The following is a 19621-nucleotide window of genomic DNA, read 5'->3' on the forward strand; positions in this document are numbered from 1 at the left end:
GATGCTTTTGAAAGGCAATATCTGATATGTCCCCTATCTGGGAACCATATATTAAATGGCTTTTCAGAAAAGGGAGATGGGAGAAGAGCTTTCAGTACTTGTAGGACCGATGCACATAAAGAAGCAAAAAAACATACATAAACATTACACACATAAGTACCGCGTTGCGGCAATGCCAAAACACAATAGAAATGCTGACGGTATAGTACAGTTCAAGAACTACAGCACAGGCCAGCCTACACTATAAATCATGAACTGCACTATACATTTAAACTGTACAATAATACAACAGTTAATAAGGCTATGGGTGTGGAGTGTAAGAGGGTGAGGGAATCACAAGCCCGAAGCTTTATTGAAAGACTGACACATATAAGGGGAGGATTAATAAATAGAAAGACATCCTTTACTATAGAATGTAGTCCAATCCGGTCTTTCAACTCTTCCACAATTGAAAAACGGATAGTGTTCCCAAGCCTTCCATCCTGGAATATCTTTGGTCTTTCGCCAATGAAGAAAGCAATCCCTCCCTCCAGCAGACCCTTCAACCACAATACAAGATCACAGCCAAAAGGCCGAGAAGCAACTACACTTGAGCTTAACAAAAATGGCTAAAACTTAGTGGAGGAAAGTGCAGTGCACCAAAACATAAGCTGACACAATCATGGAGAATGCGCCAGCATATATGCTCTTCTATCTATATTTTGCAAACCTGCTCTTGTCCCCTCCAGCTGCTCTATGTAGATTTAACGTCTGGCAAGGTGCATAACCCACTGACAAGCAGGCACACTCCTGCATGAGTTTTCACTCTCACTAGCTGGATGATACACAATCATTTGCATGTGCTCCACCTCCGACACACCACCCACCCAACCACCCAGTCACCAGAGCCACCCACAAACCAACTGGCTCCGTGATTTAATTTGCACAGTGTAGTCATCCAGGCAGCATGTCCTTCTCAATGGAAGGATCTCTGGTTCCATGGAATCTTCCGCATTGGAATGCTGCGGAACAAAAAGGATTTAAATATTCAGCTTGCTAGCATTCAATGTACCTGCGGCTTGGCTCTAGCACATGGGTCTTCATCCTGTGGCCCTCCAGCTGCTGTGAAACTACACATCCCAGCATGCCCTGCCACAGTTTTGCTATAAGGTATGCTAAAACTGAGGCAGGGCATGCTGGGATGTGTAGTTCCACAGCAGCTGGAGGGTCGCAGGTTGAAGACCCATGTTTTAGCATGCCTGTTCTATGATGCATGTTCCGTGATGTCACAATCAGCTTGGAATGGGGTGTCTAGCAGGCATTTGCTGACAGCCACTTGAGGGAGACACACATCAGGAGATGCAGCATATCGGAGGTCTTCGATGCCTTTCCAGCAAATGCACACCACCTGCTGCTGGTCTGGACACAAAACAATGCCCACAATCGAAGTCCCAAAATGCCCAACTACAGGATTCATGTAAGTAGTGAATTTAGGAATGAATTTAGAAGTAGGAAATTAAGTTAGTTCACAAGTACATTCAAATTCAGATCTAAAGTCTAGGTAGGCCTCACGTCCTGGCAGCCGCCAGCATTTAAAAATGCCTTGATTAGAGGTACGGAATTAAATGTAGATAAGAAGTAGACACAAAATAAGACTCCGCAGAGCAGTTATCAGGTGTTTTTATCAATTGTTGCATTTAAAAAATCAAGCAATTAGGTTGCAACAATGTAACCCTATTTGCAAAATAGTGCTAAATAAGTTTGTCGATGTAAGACATTTGCAAAGGCGCATCCAAAACACGCTGGAAAATGCAACTGAATCTGTTTTTGGAGGCTAGAATAGGAAATGTGCATCGGTCCTACAAGTACTGAAAGCTCTTCTCCCATCTCCCTTTTCTGAAAAGCCATTTAATATATGGTTCCCAGATAGGGGACATATCAGATATTGCCTTTCAAAAGCAGCAAATATCATACCACTTCTATTGCCATCAAAGATAAACATTGATTGTTTTCAGATATTGGATTGAAAAAGCAGTCTTTATTGACATAAAGAAGCAAAAAAACATACATAAACATTACACACATAAGTACTGTGTTGCAGCACAGCCAAAACACAATACAAATGCTGTCGGTATAGTACAGTTCAAGAACTACAGCACAGGTCAGCCTACACTATAAATCATGAACTGCACTATACATTTAAACAATACAATAGTTAATAAGGCTATGGGTGTGGAGTGTAAGAGGGTGACGGAATCACAAGCCCAGAGCTTTATTGAAAGACAGACACATATAAAGGGAGGATTAATAAATACAAAGATACCCTTTACTATAGAATGTAGTCCAATCCGGTCTTTCAACTCTTCCACAACTGAAAAACGGATAGTGTTCCCAAGCCTTCCATCCTGGAATATCTTCAGTCTCTCGCCAATGAAGAAAACAATCCCTCCAGCAGACTCTTCAACCACAATACAATATCACAGCCAAAAGAGCGAGAAGCAACTACACTTGCGTTTAAACAAAATGGCTAAAACTTAGTGGAGGAAAGTGCAGTGCACCAAAACATAAGCTGACACAATCATGGAGAATGCGCCAGCATATATGCTCTTCTGTCTATATTTTCCAAACCTGCTCTTGTCCCCTCCAGTTGCTCCATGTAGATTTGACGTCTGGCAAGGTGCATAACTCACTGACAAGCAGGCACACTCCTACATGAGTTTTCTCTCTCACTAGCTGGATGATACACATTCATTTGCATGTGCTCCACCTCCGACACACCGCCCACCCAACCACCCAGTCACCAGAGCCACCCACAAGCCAACTGGCTCCGTGATTTAATTTGCACAGTGCAGTCATCCAGGCAGCATGTCCTTCTCAATGGAATAATCTCTGGTTCCATGGAATCTTCCGCATTGGAATGCTGCGGAACAAAAAGGATTTAAACATTCAGCTTGCTAGCATTCAATGTACCTGCGGTTTGGTTCTAGCACATGGGTCTTCATCCTGTGGCCCTCCAGCTGCTGTGAAACTACACATCCCAGCATGCCCTGCCACAGTTTTGCTTTTAAGGTATGCTAAAACTGAGGCAGGGCATGCTGGGATATGTAGTTCCACAGCAGCTGGAGGGTCGCAGGTTGAAGACCCATGTTCTAGCATGCCTGTTCTGTGATGCATGTTCCGTGATGTCACAATCAGCTTGGAATGGGGTGTCTAGCATGCATTTGCTGACAGCCACTTGAGGCAGACACACATCAGGAGATGCAGCATATCGGAGGTCTTCGATGCCTTTCCAGCAAATGCACACCACCAGCTGCTGGTCTGGACACAAAACAATGCCCACAATTGAAGGCTCAAAATGCCCAACTACAGGATTAATGTAAGTAGTGAATTTAGGAATGAATTTAGAAGTAGGAAATTAAGTTAGTTCACAAGTACATTCAAATTCAGATCTAAAGACTAGGTAGGCCTCACGTCCTGGCAGCACCCAGCATTTAAAAATGCCTTGATTATAGGTAGGGAAGTAAATGTAGATAAGAAGTAGACACAAAAGAAGACTCCACAGAGCAATTATCAGGTGTCTTTATCAATTTTTGCATTTAAAAAATCAAGCAATTAGGGAACACAATGTTGCGACAATGTAACCCTATTTGCAAAATAGTACTAAATAAGTTTGTCGATGTAAGACATTTGCAAAGGCGCAAACAAAACACGCTGGAAAATGCAACTGAATCTGTTTTTGGAGGTTAGAATAGATGCAGGATCAAGTAGCTCAATGGGTAGGGTGTTTGATTAGAATTTAACAGGTTTTAGGTTTGAATCCTGGGTATGATAGTTTGAGGTGTTATTTAATAAAGTATGTTTATATATTAGTCACACATGGCTTACTTGTACAAATGGCATGTCACCAGTTAGTGCTGACTGCTGATATGCCATTTACACAAACATGCCATGTGTGACTGTATATGCATTTAAGGAGGGCACCCCTGCAATACCACAAACCATTGAGTGTCAAGTATACTAGATATATCTTCATATCTCATGTGCTTTCTCTGAGACCAATCGTGTTATGCCCCTTCCCCACAAGGCATGCGCCTTTTGTCCATATTGCAAAAATGGGGGGGAGGGCATATAATTCTCTGTCACAGGGCACCAAAAAGTCTAGTTATGGCTCTGGTATGCATTATGTAATCTGGCAGACCATCTCTCCAACACTGGCTGGTTGGAATAGAAATCCGGTTATCTATGTGAGCAAATGACCATCAACGATTTACTCTCAAACACTAAAAAATGGACAAAAATGGTCCCCTAAACAAATTGGTTAAATTTTGGGTTTAACCAATTTGTGTAATGACCATTTTTGACCACTTTTCTAGTGTTTGGGAGCAAATGGTTAATTGACATTTGCTCCTATACATTACCAGATTTTCATTCCAACCATCCAGACTGGATAGATAGCCTGACAGATAATTGTGTAGTGTACGCCCAGGATAACTGTTAGTCATGCTTTATTTTATGGCGGCACATAAATGGGTGGACAGATCCAGGGCAAGCACTGCCCACTCATGCATAGTTGTCAACTGATGTGAAGTTCCAGGGGGCAATCTCAGTTATAAAGGGAAGTATCTGGAAATTGTCCCTAGTTAAAAAAAAAAAAAAAATTTGATCAACTCCATTTATTTAGTATGATATCCCAGGTGATAGGATGCCGGCAGTCAGAACAACATACTTTATTAAATAACACATCTCAAACTACCATACCCAGGATTCAAACCTATAACCTGTTGAATTCTAATCAAACACCCTACCTATTGAGCTATTTGATCCTGCATAAAAATTGTGAACATTATATGAAGCTATTGGTACTTTGCAAAAAAAAAGAATCAGCATTACAACGCAGCAGATCCATGCAGTTTGCAGCCACACACTACATGTATCTGCTCAGCCACAATGCTGATTATTTCTTCACAAAGTACAAGGTGAGCTCCAAACAGAATTCTCTAGCTTAGAATTATACCTTTCTTTGCCAAACCTAGAAGTCGGGCCCCCCACCCTGGGATCCCCCAGAGGGAGGCCTGCACCGTCATGCGGCAGGCTTGTCCGTTTTGGAAGCAGGCTGATGGGCAGCCCAGGATTGCTTCAGTCTGGGCTTGGCAGGTCTGGAAACATGAGCTTGCTTTGGGTATGCCTGACCTTGGGTACGCTTTACCTGGAGGATGAAAGGGCCAAGAAAAGTACTTTTAGCCTTCTGCGTGGTAGGAGTCATACTAGGTAGGCAAGCTGTTTTAGCAGTAGCCAGATCAGCTACAATCTTATTGAGGTCTTCTCCAAAAGGAGATTCAACTGAGGCAGCACAAGGGAACTCTCATCTGGGGACAACAACTGCAGGGAGAACACATATTTTCAGATGAACATGGTAGGGCAGAAGGCTGCCTAATACTGAAGCACCCCCAAACAACAAATCAAATGCAACTTACTTGACAGAGATGTGCCTGAGCAACGGCCCTCCCCAGCCCTATCCCAAATCATACTTATTTTGCATAGGAGATACCATGGTCATGAAGATTGTTCTCCCAGGGTTAGGTTCATTCATTGCATTCTGGGTATGCTGACCCCTGTGATTTCCCCAAATGTGGGAAACTCGACTGCATTATTTGTGGTAGTGGGGGACTGTATTTGTGCTTTCCTCTGGTCAGCTCTGGTAAAATTCAGATTTCTTTGTCTCAGATCTTCCTCTAGCCTTGTTCTTCTTTCGAGAGTTCCCTTGTGCTGCCTCAGTTGGATCTCCTTCACTTGACAGGGGGGTGCCCGAGCAGCGACCCTCCCCAGCTCTAGCCCAACTCCTACTTACCTGCCAGGTGAGATACTATGATCATGAAGTTGCTTCTCCCAGGGCAAGGCTCACCCATTGCACTCTGGGTGTGCTGCCCCTGCGATTTCCCCAAATGTGGGAAACTTGACTGCATAATTTGAGTTTTCCCTGGTCGGCTCTCATGTAATTCAGATCTCTTTGTCTCAGGTCTCTCTCCAGCCTAGTTTGCTGTCTGGTTCCACTTCTTTTTTCTTGAGCCCCTCCCTTCTATACCCTTGTGCACTATCCTGACTTCTCCTCCCGTCTGCTTACTTTGTGCCTCCCAATGCACAATGCAAACTACGGGTAGTGCTGCAGGGCCCACACCCTTTTACTTGCTTTACAGAGCAGCTCTGGAGCTGTTACAGTGCCCAGCTGCTGCAAGAAATCAGCTTGAATGCTTCAGGGGCTGGGGAATGGCCAACATGAGCCCCACACCGAAGGAGGGTGGGGGTGCTTAATGCCAACTAGGGGTCATCCAAGCACCACAAAAGGCCTCCATGCCCTGCACGCTCCTTTTCTCTTTTCATATGCAGACAAGGGTTGAAGCCACCTTTGACCCACTGCTTGGATGACATCACCATATTCAAATCCATCTGCTGCAGGCCATCCCCCAGGAATGCTTGCACTAGTTGTTGCATTTGGTTTGTTGTTTGGGGGTGCTTCAGTATTAGGCAGCCTTCTGCCACCCCATGTTCATCTGAAAATATGTGTTCTCCCTGCAGTTGTTGTCCCCAGATGAGAGTTCCCTTGTGCTGCCTCAGTTGAATCTCCTTTACTTGACAGAGATGTGCCTGAGCAGCGGCCCTCCCCAGCCCTATCCCAAATCATACTTATTTTGCATAGGAGATACTATTGTCATGAAGATTGTTTTCCCAGGGTGAGGTTCATTCATTGCATTCTGGGTATGCTGACCCCTGTGATTTCCCCAAATGTGGGAAACTCGACTGCATTATTTGTGGTAGTGGTGGACTGTGTTTGTGCTTTCCTCTGGTCAGCTCTGGTAAAGTCAGATTTCTTTGTCTCAGATCTTCCTCTAGCCTTGTTCTTCTTTTGAGAGTTCCCTTGTGCTGCCTCAGTTGGATCTCCTTCACTTGAAAGGTAGTGCCCGAGCAGCGACCCTCCCCAGCTCTAGCCCAACTCCTACTAACCTGCCAGGTGAGATACTATGATCATGAAGGTGCTTCTCCCAGGGCAAGGCTCACCCATTGCACTCTGGGTGTGCTGCCCCTTGCGATTTCCCCAAATGTGGGAAACTTGACTGCATAATTTGTGTTTCCCCTGGACGGCTCTCGTATAATTCAGATCTCTTTGTCTCAGGTCTCTCTCCAGCCTAGTATGCTGTCTGTTTCCACTTCTCTTTTCTTGAGCCCCTCCCTTCTATAACCTTGTGCACTATCCTGACTTCTCCTCCCGTCTGCTTACTTTGTGCCTTCCAATGCACAATGCAAACTACAGGTAGTGCTGCAGGGCCCACACCCTTTTACTTGCCTTACAGAGCAGCTCTGGAGCTGTTACAGTACCCAGCTGCTGCAAGAAATCAGCTTGAATGCTTCAGGGGCTGGGGCATGGCCAACATGAGCCCCACACCGAAGGAGGGTGGGGGTCTTTAATGCGAACTAGGGGTCATCCAAGCATCGCAAAAGGCCGCCATGCCCTGCATATCCCTTTTCTCTTTTCATAAGCAGACGAGGGTTGAAGCCAACTTTGACCCACTGCTTGGATGACATCACTTGCTGCCTTTCCAATGAAGCAAGTTTAATTTAGTAATAGGTGAAAAACCATCCCTACAAAGGTGTTAATCAGATACTTGGCTTTGTGGACACTTTTCAGAGAACAAATTAGTTAGCATAAAAATAAAGCCAGAAAATGAAGAGCTGTTTAATCACTCAATTTGATTTTTTTGCCAGCATATTTATTTTTCTCTGCAAACCACTGCTAAATTGTGCTTCCTAGCTGTTTTTATAAAATCACTGAATCAAATCTAACTCTGATTACATCAGAGAAGGCCAGGTACCCTACACCATAACAGGGGTTTTTGAAATTTTGACTTGTCTACTTAAAGATCACCAAAATCTGATAACAAGGTCAATTACATCCCTGGGTGGGATTGAACCACCAACCTTTTGGTTAATAGCTGTACACACTAACTGATTGCGCCACAGCGACACTTTGCAAAAGTACATACTGACAAAGGCTAATAAGCATTCATCTAGAACGTTTCCTAGAAAAACTTTAAATAGTCAATAATCTGGAGAGTTTTTGTAAGATGTTTCTTCCATCAACCAATGAAGAAACACATTGGTACTTTCCCATGATGAGTGAGTGCTTCAGGATCTCTTGCAATTACATGTGCAGCAGAGTACTGTAATGGAAGCATGCTGGGTCCATAGCCCAGAGGTAGGCAGATTGAAACTATCCTCTGCTATATGCGTTTTTTTTTTGTTAATTAAAGTAATCCAAAACTGGGATTGATATTTTTGCTCTTTTATTTTTACTTAAAGTACAATAACTTTTACCATTTTCATTTGTTTTAATAGTATATTGACAGTATTGTTTTCTTTCAAAAATCCACTTAATTTTCTTTACCCGATTATTAAAATGGTAATTGACAAAAACAAACTACATTGTCACCAGAAGAGCAATACAAAATGTACAAGTGATATATTAAAATCATCTTTCCAGCTTGAATTTCAATGATGCATTGGGGCAACGATTTTGTGAGAAACATCTTCACCCTTAAATAAAGATTTTCTTAATTCCTTACCTGTGTGCTAATTAGATATCACCTTGTTTTCACATTAAACAGACTTCCACATGAGAAAGCACAAAGGATGCAGTGGCGTTAATGTTTCCTGGTGTCAACCTGTATTATTTCAGTAGATATTGAAATGAGGATGCATCTTGCTGCCTTTCCAATGAAGCAAGTTTAATTTAGTAATAGGTTAAAAACCATCCCTACAAATGTGTTAATCAGAAACTTGGCTTTGTGGACACTTTTCAGAGAACAAATTTGTTAGCATAAAAATAAAGCCAGAAAATGAAAAGCTGTTTAATCACTCAATTGGATTTTTTTGCCAGCATATTTCTTTTTCTCTGCAACCCACTGCTAAATTGTGCTTCCTAGCTGTTTTTATAAAATCACTGAATCAAATCTAACTCTGATTACATCAGAGAAGGCCAGGTACCCTACACCATAAGAGGGGGTTTGAAATTTTCACTTGTCTACATAAAGATCACCAAAATCTGATAACAAGGTCAATTACGTCCCTGGGTGGGATTGAACTACCAACCTTTTGGTTAATAGCCTTACACAGTAACTGATTGCGCCACAGCAACACTTTGTAAAAGTCCATACTGACAAAGGCTAATAAGCATTCATCTAGAACGATTCCTAGAAACATTTTAAAAAGTCAATAATGTGGAGAGTTTTTGTAAGATGTTTCTTCCATCAACCAATGAAGAAACACATTGGTACTTTCCCATGATGAGTGAGTGCTTCAGGATCTCTTGCACTTACATGTGCAGCAGAGTACTGTAATGGAAGCATGCTGGGTCCATAACCCAGAGGTAGGCAGATTGAAACTATCCTTTGCTATATGCATTTTTTTTTTGTTCATTAAAGTAATCCAAAACTGGGATTGATATTTTAGCTTTTATTTTTACTTAAAGTACAATAACTTTTACCATTTTAATTTGTTTTAGTGCAAATGGCATATCAGCAGTCAGCACTAACTGGTGACATGCCATTTGTACAAGTAAGCCATGTGTGACTAATATATAAACATGCTTTATTAAATAACACCTCAAACTATCATACCCAGGATTCAAACCTATAACCTGTTGAATTCTAATCAAACACCCTACCCATGGAGCTACTTGATCCTGCATCTTTTCTAACCTCCAAAAACAGATTCAGTTGCATTTTCCAGCGTGTTTTGTTTGCGCCTTTGCAAATGTCTTACATCGACAAACTTATTTAGTACTATTTTGCAAATAGGGTTACATTGTCGCAACATTGTGTTCCCTAATTGCTTGATTTTTTAAATGCAACAATTGATAAAGACACCTGATAATTGCTCTGTGGAGTCTTATTTTGTGTTTTGTGTTTAGTCTTTAGATCTGAATTTGAATGTACTTGTGAACTAACTTAATTTCCTACTTCTAAATTCATTCCTAAATTCACTACTTTTATGAATCCTGTAGTTGGGCATTTTGGGACTTCGATTGTGGGCATTGTTTTGTGTCCAGACCAGCAGCAGGTGGTGTGCATTTGCTGGAAAGGCATCGAAGACCTCCGATATGCTGCATCTCCTGATGTGTGTCTCCCTCAAGTGGCTGTCAGCAAATGCCTGCTAGACACCCCATTCCAAGCTGATTGTGACATCATGGAACATGCATCATAGAACAGGCATGCTAAAACATGGGTCTTCAACCTGCGACCCTCCAGCTGCTGTGGAACTACACATCCCAGCATGCCCTGCCTCAGTTTTAGCATACCTTAATAGCAAAACTGTGGCAGGGCATGCTGGGATGTGTAGTTTCACAGCAGCTGGAGGGCCACAGGATGAAGACCCATGTGCTAGAGCCAAGCCGCAGGTACATTGAATGCTAGCAAGCTGAATATTTAAATCCTTTTTGTTCCGCAGCATTCCAATGCGGAAGATTCCATGGAACCAGAGATCCTTCCATTGAGAAGGACATGCTGCCTGGATGACTACACTGTGCAAATTAAATCACGGAGCCAGTTGGCTTGTGGGTGGCTCTGGTGACTGGGTGGTTGGGTGGGTGGTGTGTCGGAAGTGGAGCGCATGCAAATGATTGTGTATCATCCAGCTAGTGAGAGAGAAAACTCATGCAGGAGTGTTCCTGCTTGTCAGTGGGTTATGCACCTTGCCAGACGTTAAATCTACATAGAGCAGCTGGAGGGGACAAGAGCAGGTTTGCAAAATATAGATAGAAGAGCATATATGCTGGCGCATTCTCCATGATTGTGTCAGCTTATGTTTTGGTGCACTGCACTTTCCTCCACTAAGTTTTAGCCATTTTTGTTAAGCTCAAGTGTAGTTGCTTCTCGGCCTTTTGGCTGTGATCTTGTATCGTGGTTGAAGGGTCTGCTGGAGGGAGGGATTGTTTTCTTCATTGGCGAAAGACCAAAGATATTCCAGGATGGAAGGCTTGGGAACACTATCTGTTTTTCAGTTGTGGAAGAGCACAGAGGTCGGATTGGACTACATTCTATAGTAAAGGATATCTTTCTATTTATTGACCCTCCCCTTATATGTGTCTGTGTTACAATAAAGCTTCGGTTTTGTGAATCCCTCACCCTCTTACACTCCACACCCATAGCCTTATTAACTGTTGTATTATTGTATACTTTAAATGTATAGTGCAGTTCATGATTTATAGTGTAGACTGGCCTGTGCTGTAGTTCTTGAACTGTACTATACCGTCAGCATTTGTATTGTGTTTTGGCTGTGCTGCAACACTGTATTTATGTGTGCAATGTTTATGTATGTTTTTTTTTTATGTCAATAAAGACTGCTTTTTCAAGCCAATATCTGAAAACAATCAATGTTTATCTTTGATGGCAATAAAAGTGGTATGATATTTGATGCTTTTGAAATCCAATATCTGATATGTCCCCTATCTGGGAACCATATATTAAATGGCTTTTCAGAAAAGGGAGATGGGAGAAGAGCTTTCATTACTTGTAGGACCGATGCACATAAAGAAGCAAAAAAACATACATAAACATTACACACATAAGTACCCGCGTTGCGGCACAGCCAAAACACAATAGAAATGCTGATGGTATAGTACAGTTCAAGAACTACAGCACAGGCCAGCCTACACTATAAATCATGAACTGCACTATACATTTAAACTGTACAATAATACAACAGTTAATAAGGCTATGGGTGTGGAGTGTAAGAGGGTGAGGGAATCACAAGCCCGAAGCTTTATTGAAAGACTGACACATATAAGGGGAGGTTTAATAAATAGAAAGACATCCTTTACTATAGAATGTAGTCCAATCCGACCTCTGTGCTCTTCCACAACTGAAAAACAGATAGTGTTCCCAAGCCTTCCATCCTGGAATATCTTTGGTCTTTCGCCAATGAAGAAAGCAATCCCTCCCTCCAGCAGACCCTTCAACCACAATACAAGATCACAGCCAAAAGGCCGAGAAGCAACTACACTTGAGCTTAACAAAAATGGCTAAAACTTAGTGGAGGAAAGTGCAGTGCACCAAAACATAAGCTGACACAATCATGGAGAATGCGCCAGCATATATGCTCTTCTATCTATATTTTGCAAACATGCTCTTGTCCCCTCCAGCTGCTCTATGTAGATTTAACGTCTGGCAAGGTGCATAACCCACTGACAAGCAGGCACACTCCTGCATGAGTTTTCACTCTCACTAGCTGGATGATACACAATCATTTGCATGTGCTCCACCTCCGACACACCACCCACCCAACCACCCAGTCACCAGAGCCACCCACAAACCAACTGGCTCCGTGATTTAATTTGCACAGTGTAGTCATCCAGGCAGCATGTCCTTCTCAATGGAAGGATCTCTGGTTCCATGGAATCTTCCGCATTGGAATGCTGCGGAACAAAAAGGATTTAAATATTCAGCTTGCTAGCATTCAATGTACCTGCGGCTTGGCTCTAGCACATGGGTCTTCATCCCGTGGCCCTCCAGCTGCTGTGAAACTACACATCCCAGCACGCCCTGCCACAGTTTTGCTATAAGGTATGCTAAAACTGAGGCAGGGCATGCTGGGATGTGTAGTTCCACAGCAGCTGGAGGGTCGCAGGTTGAAGACCCATGTTTTAGCATGCCTGTTCTATGATGCATGTTCCGTGATGTCACAATCAGCTTGGAATGGGGTGTCTAGCAGGCATTTGCTGACAGCCACTTGAGGGAGACACACATCAGGAGATGCAGCATATCGGAGGTCTTCGATGCCTTTCCAGCAAATGCACACCACCTGCTGCTGGTCTGGACACAAAACAATGCCCACAATCGAAGTCCCAAAATGCCCAACTACAGGATTCATGTAAGTAGTGAATTTAGGAATGAATTTAGAAGTAGGAAATTAAGTTAGTTCACAAGTACATTCAAATTCAGATCTAAAGTCTAGGTTGGCCTCACGTCCTGGCAGCCGCCAGCATTTAAAAATGCCTTGATTAGAGGTACGGAATTAAATGTAGATAAGAAGTAGACACAAAATAAGACTCCGCAGAGCAGTTATCAGGTGTTTTTATCAATTGTTGCATTTAAAAAATCAAACAATTAGGGAACACAATGTTGCAACAATGTAACCCTATTTGCAAAATAGTACTAAATAAGTTTGTCGATGTAAGACATTTGCAAAGGCGCATCCAAAACACGCTGGAAAATGCAACTGAATCTGTTTTTGGAGGCTAGAATAGGAAATGTGCATCGGTCCTACAAGTACTGAAAGCTCTTCTCCCATCTCCCTTTTCTGAAAAGCCATTTAATATATGGTTCCCAGATAGGGGACATATCAGATATTGCCTTTCAAAAGCAGCAAATATCATACCACTTCTATTGCCATCAAAGATAAACATTGATTGTTTTCAGATATTGGATTGAAAAAGCAGTCTTTATTGACATAAAGAAGCAAAAAAACATACATAAACATTACACACATAAGTACTGTGTTGCAGCACAGCCAAAACACAATACAAATGCTGTCGGTATAGTACAGTTCAAGAACTACAGTACAGGTCAGCCTACACTATAAATCATGAACTGCACTATACATTTAAACAATACAATAGTTAATAAGGCTATGGGTGTGGAGTGTTAGAGGGTGACGGAATCACAAGCCCAAAGCTTTATTGAAAGACAGACACATATAAAGGGAGGATTAATAAATACAAAGATACCCTTTACTATAGAATGTAGTCCAATCCGGTCTTTCAACTCTTCCACAACTGAAAAACGGATAGTGTTCCCAAGCCTTCCATCCTGGAATATCTTCAGTCTCTCGCCAATGAAGAAAACAATCCCTCCAGCAGACTCTTCAACCACAATACAATATCACAGCCAAAAGAGCGAGAAGCAACTACACTTGCGTTTAAACAAAATGGCTAAAACTTAGTGGAGGAAAGTGCAGTGCACCAAAACATAAGCTGACACAATCATGGAGAATGCGCCAGCATATATGCTCTTCTGTGTATATTTTCCAAACCTGCTCTTGTCCCCTCCAGTTGCTCCATGTAGATTTGACGTCTGGCAAGGTGCATAACTCACTGACAAGCAGGCACACTCCTGCATGAGTTTTCTCTCTCACTAGCTGGATGATACACATTCATTTGCATGTGCTCCACCTCCGACACACCGCCCACCCAACCACCCAGTCACCAGAGCCACCCACAAGCCAACTGGCTCCGTGATTTAATTTGCACAGTGCAGTCATCCAGGCAGCATGTCCTTCTCAATGGAATAATCTCTGGTTCCATGGAATCTTCCGCATTGGAATGCTGCGGAACAAAAAGGATTTAAACATTCAGCTTGCTAGCATTCAATGTACCTGCGGTTTGGTTCTAGCACATGGGTCTTCATCCTGTGGCCCTCCAGCTGCTGTGAAACTACACATCCCAGCATGCCCTGCCACAGTTTTGCTATTAAGGTATGCTAAAACTGAGGCAGGGCATGCTGGGATATGTAGTTCCACAGCAGCTGGAGGGTCGCAGGTTGAAGACCCATGTTCTAGCATGCCTGTTCTATGATGCATGTTCCGTGATGTCACAATCAGCTTGGAATGGGGTGTCTAGCATGCATTTGCTGACAGCCACTTGAGGCAGACACACATCAGGAGATGCAGCATATCGGAGGTCTTCGATGCCTTTCCAGCAAATGCACACCACCAGCTGCTGGTCTGGACACAAAACAATGCCCACAATTGAAGGCTCAAAATGCCCAACTACAGGATTAATGTAAGTAGTGAATTTAGGAATGAGTTTAGAAGTAGGAAATTAAGTTAGTTCACAAGTACATTCAAATTCAGATCTAAAGACTAGGTAGGCCTCACGTCCTGGCAGCACCCAGCATTTAAAAATGCCTTGATTATAGGTAGGGAATTAAATGTAGATAAGAAGTAGACACAAAAGAAGACTCCACAGAGCAATTATCAGGTGTCTTTATCAATTTTTGCATTTAAAAAATCAAGCAATTAGGGAACACAATGTTGCGACAATGTAACCCTATTTGCAAAATAGTACTAAATAAGTTTGTCGATGTAAGACATTTGCAAAGGCGCAAACAAAACATGCTGGAAAATGCAACTGAATCTGTTTTTGGAGGTTAGAATAGATGCAGGATCAAGTAGCTCAATGGGTAGGGTGTTTGATTAGAATTTAACAGGTTATAGGTTTGAATCCTGGGTATGATAGTTTGAGGTGTTATTTAATAAAGTATGTTTATATATTAGTCACACATGGCTTACTTGTACAAATGGCATGTCACCAGTTAGTGCTGACTGCTGATATGCCATTTACACAAACATGCCATGTGTGACTGTATATGCATTTAAGGAGGGCACCCCTGCAATACCACAAACCATTGAGTGTCAAGTATACTAGATATATCTTCATATCTCATGTGCTTTCTCTGAGACCAATCTTGTTATGCCCCTTCCCCACAAGGCATGCGCCTTTTGTCCATATTGCAAAAATGGGGGGGAGGGCATATAATTCTCTGTCACAGGGCACCAAAAAGTCTAGTTATGGCTCTGGTATGCATTATGTAATCTGGCAGACCATCTCTCCAACACTGGCTGGTTGGAATAGAAATCCGGTTATCTATGTGAGCAAATGACCATCAACGATTTACTCTCAAACACTAAAAAATGGACAAAAATGGTCCCCTAAACAAATTGGTTAAATTTTGGGTTTAACCAATTTGTGTAATGACCATTTTTGACCACTTTTCTAGTGTTTGGGAGCAAATGGTTAATTGACATTTGCTCCTATACATTACCAGATTTTCATTCCATCCATCCAGACTGGATAGATAGCCTGACAGATAATTGTGTAGTGTACGCCCAGGATAACTGTTAGTCATGCTTTATTTTATGGCGGCACATAAATGGGTGGACAGATCCAGGGCAAGCACTGCCCACTCATGCATAGTTGTCAACTGATGTGAAGTTCCAGGGGGCAATCTCAGTTATAAAGAGAAGTATCTGGAAATTGTCCCTAGTTAAAAAAAAAAAAAAATTTTTTATCAACTCCATTTATTTAGTATGATATCCCAGGTGATAGGATGCCGGCAGTCAGAACAACATACTTTATTAAATAACACATCTCAAACTACCATACCCAGGATTCAAACCTATAACCTGTTGAATTCTAATCAAACACCCTACCTATTGAGCTATTTGATCCTGCATAAAAATTGTGAACATTATATGAAGCTATTGGTACTTTGCAAAAAAAAAGAATCAGCATTACAACGCAGCAGATCCATGCAGTTTGCAGCCACACACTACATGTATCTGCTCAGCCACAATGCTGATTATTTCTTCACAAAGTACAAGGTGAGCTCCAAACAGAATTCTCTAGCTTAGAATTATACCTTTCTTTGCCAAACCTAGAAGTCGGGCCCCCCACCCTGGGATCCCCCAGAGGGAGGCCTGCACCGTCATGCGGCAGGCTTGTCCGTTTTGGAAGCAGGCTGATGGGCAGCCCAGGATTGCTTCAGTCTGGGCTTGGCAGGTCTGGAAACATGAGCTTGCTTTGGGTATGCCTGACCTTGGGTACGCTTTACCTGGAGGATGAAAGGGCCAAGAAAAGTACTTTTAGCCTTCTGCGTGGTAGGAGTCATACTAGGTAGGCAAGCTGTTTTAGCAGTAGCCAGATCAGCTACAATCTTATTGAGGTCTTCTCCAAAAGGAGATTCAACTGAGGCAGCACAAGGGAACTCTCATCTGGGGACAACAACTGCAGGGAGAACACATATTTTCAGATGAACATGGTAGGGCAGAAGGCTGCCTAATACTGAAGCACCCCCAAACAACAAATCAAATGCAACTTACTTGACAGAGATGTGCCTGAGCAACGGCCCTCCCCAGCCCTATCCCAAATCATACTTATTTTGCATAGGAGATACCATGGTCATGAAGATTGTTCTCCCAGGGTTAGGTTCATTCATTGCATTCTGGGTATGCTGACCCCTGTGATTTCCCCAAATGTGGGAAACTCGACTGCATTATTTGTGGTAGTGGGGGACTGTGTTTGTGCTTTCCTCTGGTCAGCTCTGGTAAAAGTCAGATTTCTTTGTCTCAGATCTTCCTCTAGCCTTGTTCTTCTTTCGAGAGTTCCCTTGTGCTGCCTCAGTTGGATCTCCTTCACTTGACAGGGGGGTGCCCGAGCAGCGACCCTCCCCAGCTCTAGCCCAACTCCTACTTACCTGCCAGGTGAGATACTATGATCATGAAGTTGCTTCTCCCAGGGCAAGGCTCACCCATTGCACTCTGGGTGTGCTGCCCCTGCGATTTCCCCAAATGTGGGAAACTTGACTGCATAATTTGAGTTTTCCCTGGTCGGCTCTCATGTAATTCAGATCTCTTTGTCTCAGGTCTCTCTCCAGCCTAGTTTGCTGTCTGGTTCCACTTCTTTTTTCTTGAGCCCCTCCCTTCTATACCCTTGTGCACTATCCTGACTTCTCCTCCCGTCTGCTTACTTTGTGCCTCCCAATGCACAATGCAAACTACAGGTAGTGCTGCAGGGCCCACACCCTTTTACTTGCTTTACAGAGCAGCTCTGGAGCTGTTACAGTGCCCAGCTGCTGCAAGAAATCAGCTTGAATGCTTCAGGGGCTGGGGAATGGCCAACATGAGCCCCACACCGAAGGAGGGTGGGGGTGCTTAATGCGAACTAGGGGTCATCCAAGCACCACAAAAGGCCTCCATGCCCTGCACGCTCCTTTTCTCTTTTCATATGCAGACGAGGGTTGAAGCCAACTTTGACCCACTGCTTGGATGACATCACCATATTCAAATCCATCTGCTGCAGGCCATCCCCCAGGAATGCTTGCACTAGTTGTTGCATTTGGTTTGTTGTTTGGGGGTGCTTCAGTATTAGGCAGCCTTCTGCCACCCCATGTTCATCTGAAAATATGTGTTCTCCCTGCAGTTGTTGTCCCCAGATGAGAGTTCCCTTGTGCTGCCTCAGTTGAATCTCCTTTACTTGACAGAGATGTGCCTGAGCAACGGCCCTCCCCAGCCCTATCCCAAATCATACTTATTTTGCATAGGAGATACTATTGTCATGAAGATTGTTCTCCCAGATTTAATTAAGTGATTTTATAAAAAACAGCTAGGAAGCACAATTTAGCAGTGGGTTGCAGAGAAAAAAATAACATTTTAAACCTACCGGTAAATTTTTTTTCTCGTAGTCCGTAGAGGATGATGGGGACTCCGTAAGGACCATGGGGGATAGACGGGCTCCGCAGCAGACATGGGCACTTTAAGAAAGACTTTAGATCTGGGTGTGCACTGGCTCCTCCCTCTATGCCCCTCCTCCATACCTCAGTTAGAGAAACTGTGCCCAGAGGAGACGGACAGTACGAGGAAAGGATTTTTGTTAATCCAAGGTCAAGATTCATACCAGCCACACCAATCACACCGTATAACTTGTGATATACTACCCAGTTAACAGTATGAAAACAACATAGCATCAGTCCAAGACCGATGAAAACTAACATATAACCCTTATGTAAGCAATAACTATATACAAGTCTTGCAGAAGTAGTCCGCACTTGGGACGGGCACCCAGCATCCTCTACGGACTACGAGAAAAAGATTTACCGGTAGGTTTAAAATCTTATTTTCTCTTACGTCCTAAAAGATGCTGGGGACTCCGTAAGGACCATGGGGATTATACCAAAGCTCCCAAACGGGCTCCTGCGGATGACTCTGCAGCACCGATTGAGCAAACAGGAGGTCCTCCTCAGCCAGGGTATCAAACTTATAGAACTTTGCAAAGGTGTTTGAACCCGACCAAGTAGCAGCTCGGCACAGCTGTAGTGCCGAGACCCCCGGGCAGCTGCCCAAGAAGAGCCCACCTTCCTAGTGGAATGGGCCTTGACTGAATTAGGCAACGGCAATCCCGCCATAGAATGCGCCTGCTGAATCGTGTTACAGATCCAGAGAGCAATAGTCTGATTTGAAGCAGGGGTGCCAATCTTGTTGGCTGCATACAGGACAAACAGTGCTTCTGTTTTTCTGACTCTAGCCGTTCTGGCCACGTAAATTTTCAAAGCCCTGACCACATCAAGGGACTCGGAATCCTCCAAGTCACGCGTAGCCACAGGCACCACAATAGGTTGGTTCATATGAAAGGATGAGTCCACTTTTAGCAGGAATTGAGGACGGGTCTGCAATTCCGCTCTATCCATATGGAAAACCAGATAGGGGATTTTATGTGATAAAGCTGCTAATTCCGTCACTCGCCTAGCGGAAGCCAAGGCTAATAACATGACCACCTTCCAAGTGAGATATTTAAACTCCACCATTTTAAGTGGTTCAAACCATAACCTTAACACCACGTTAAGGTCCCAAGGGACCACCGGAGGTACAAAAGGAGGCTGAATATGCAGTACTCCCTTCACAAAAGTTTGTACTTACTTCAGGAAGAGAGGCCAATTCCTTTTGAAAGAAAATGGATAAGGCCAAAATCTGAACCTTAATAGAGCCTAATTTTAGGCCCAAATTCACTCCAGTTTGTAGGAAGTGAAGGAAGTGGCCCAGG

General features: G+C 43.2%; 6 non-coding genes across 6 annotated transcripts; all 6 read left to right on the plus strand.

Moving 5' to 3' along the window:
* Positions 1–5503: 5503 nt before the first annotated feature.
* Positions 5504–5667, plus strand: LOC134992061 (U1 spliceosomal RNA). Its single transcript, XR_010196255.1, has one exon. It is a non-coding gene; the product is annotated as a U1 spliceosomal RNA (small nuclear RNA).
* A 152-nt stretch (positions 5668–5819) lies between these two features.
* On the plus strand, positions 5820–5982 carry LOC134992518 (U1 spliceosomal RNA). Its single transcript, XR_010196676.1, has one exon. It is a non-coding gene; the product is annotated as a U1 spliceosomal RNA (small nuclear RNA).
* A 674-nt stretch (positions 5983–6656) lies between these two features.
* Positions 6657–6820, plus strand: LOC134992222 (U1 spliceosomal RNA). The gene has a single exon (XR_010196407.1). It is a non-coding gene; the product is annotated as a U1 spliceosomal RNA (small nuclear RNA).
* A 150-nt stretch (positions 6821–6970) lies between these two features.
* On the plus strand, positions 6971–7134 carry LOC134992363 (U1 spliceosomal RNA). The gene has a single exon (XR_010196535.1). It is a non-coding gene; the product is annotated as a U1 spliceosomal RNA (small nuclear RNA).
* A 9821-nt stretch (positions 7135–16955) lies between these two features.
* LOC134992142 (U1 spliceosomal RNA) lies at positions 16956–17119 on the plus strand. Its single transcript, XR_010196331.1, has one exon. It is a non-coding gene; the product is annotated as a U1 spliceosomal RNA (small nuclear RNA).
* Positions 17120–17271: 152 nt separating this feature from the next.
* Positions 17272–17434, plus strand: LOC134992519 (U1 spliceosomal RNA). The gene has a single exon (XR_010196677.1). It is a non-coding gene; the product is annotated as a U1 spliceosomal RNA (small nuclear RNA).
* The last annotated feature ends 2187 nt before the right edge of the window (positions 17435–19621 follow it).

The sequence above is a fragment of the Pseudophryne corroboree genome, unplaced genomic scaffold (assembly GCF_028390025.1).
Source record: "Pseudophryne corroboree isolate aPseCor3 unplaced genomic scaffold, aPseCor3.hap2 scaffold_121, whole genome shotgun sequence".
In the NCBI taxonomy this organism is placed as follows: domain Eukaryota; kingdom Metazoa; phylum Chordata; class Amphibia; order Anura; family Myobatrachidae; genus Pseudophryne; species Pseudophryne corroboree.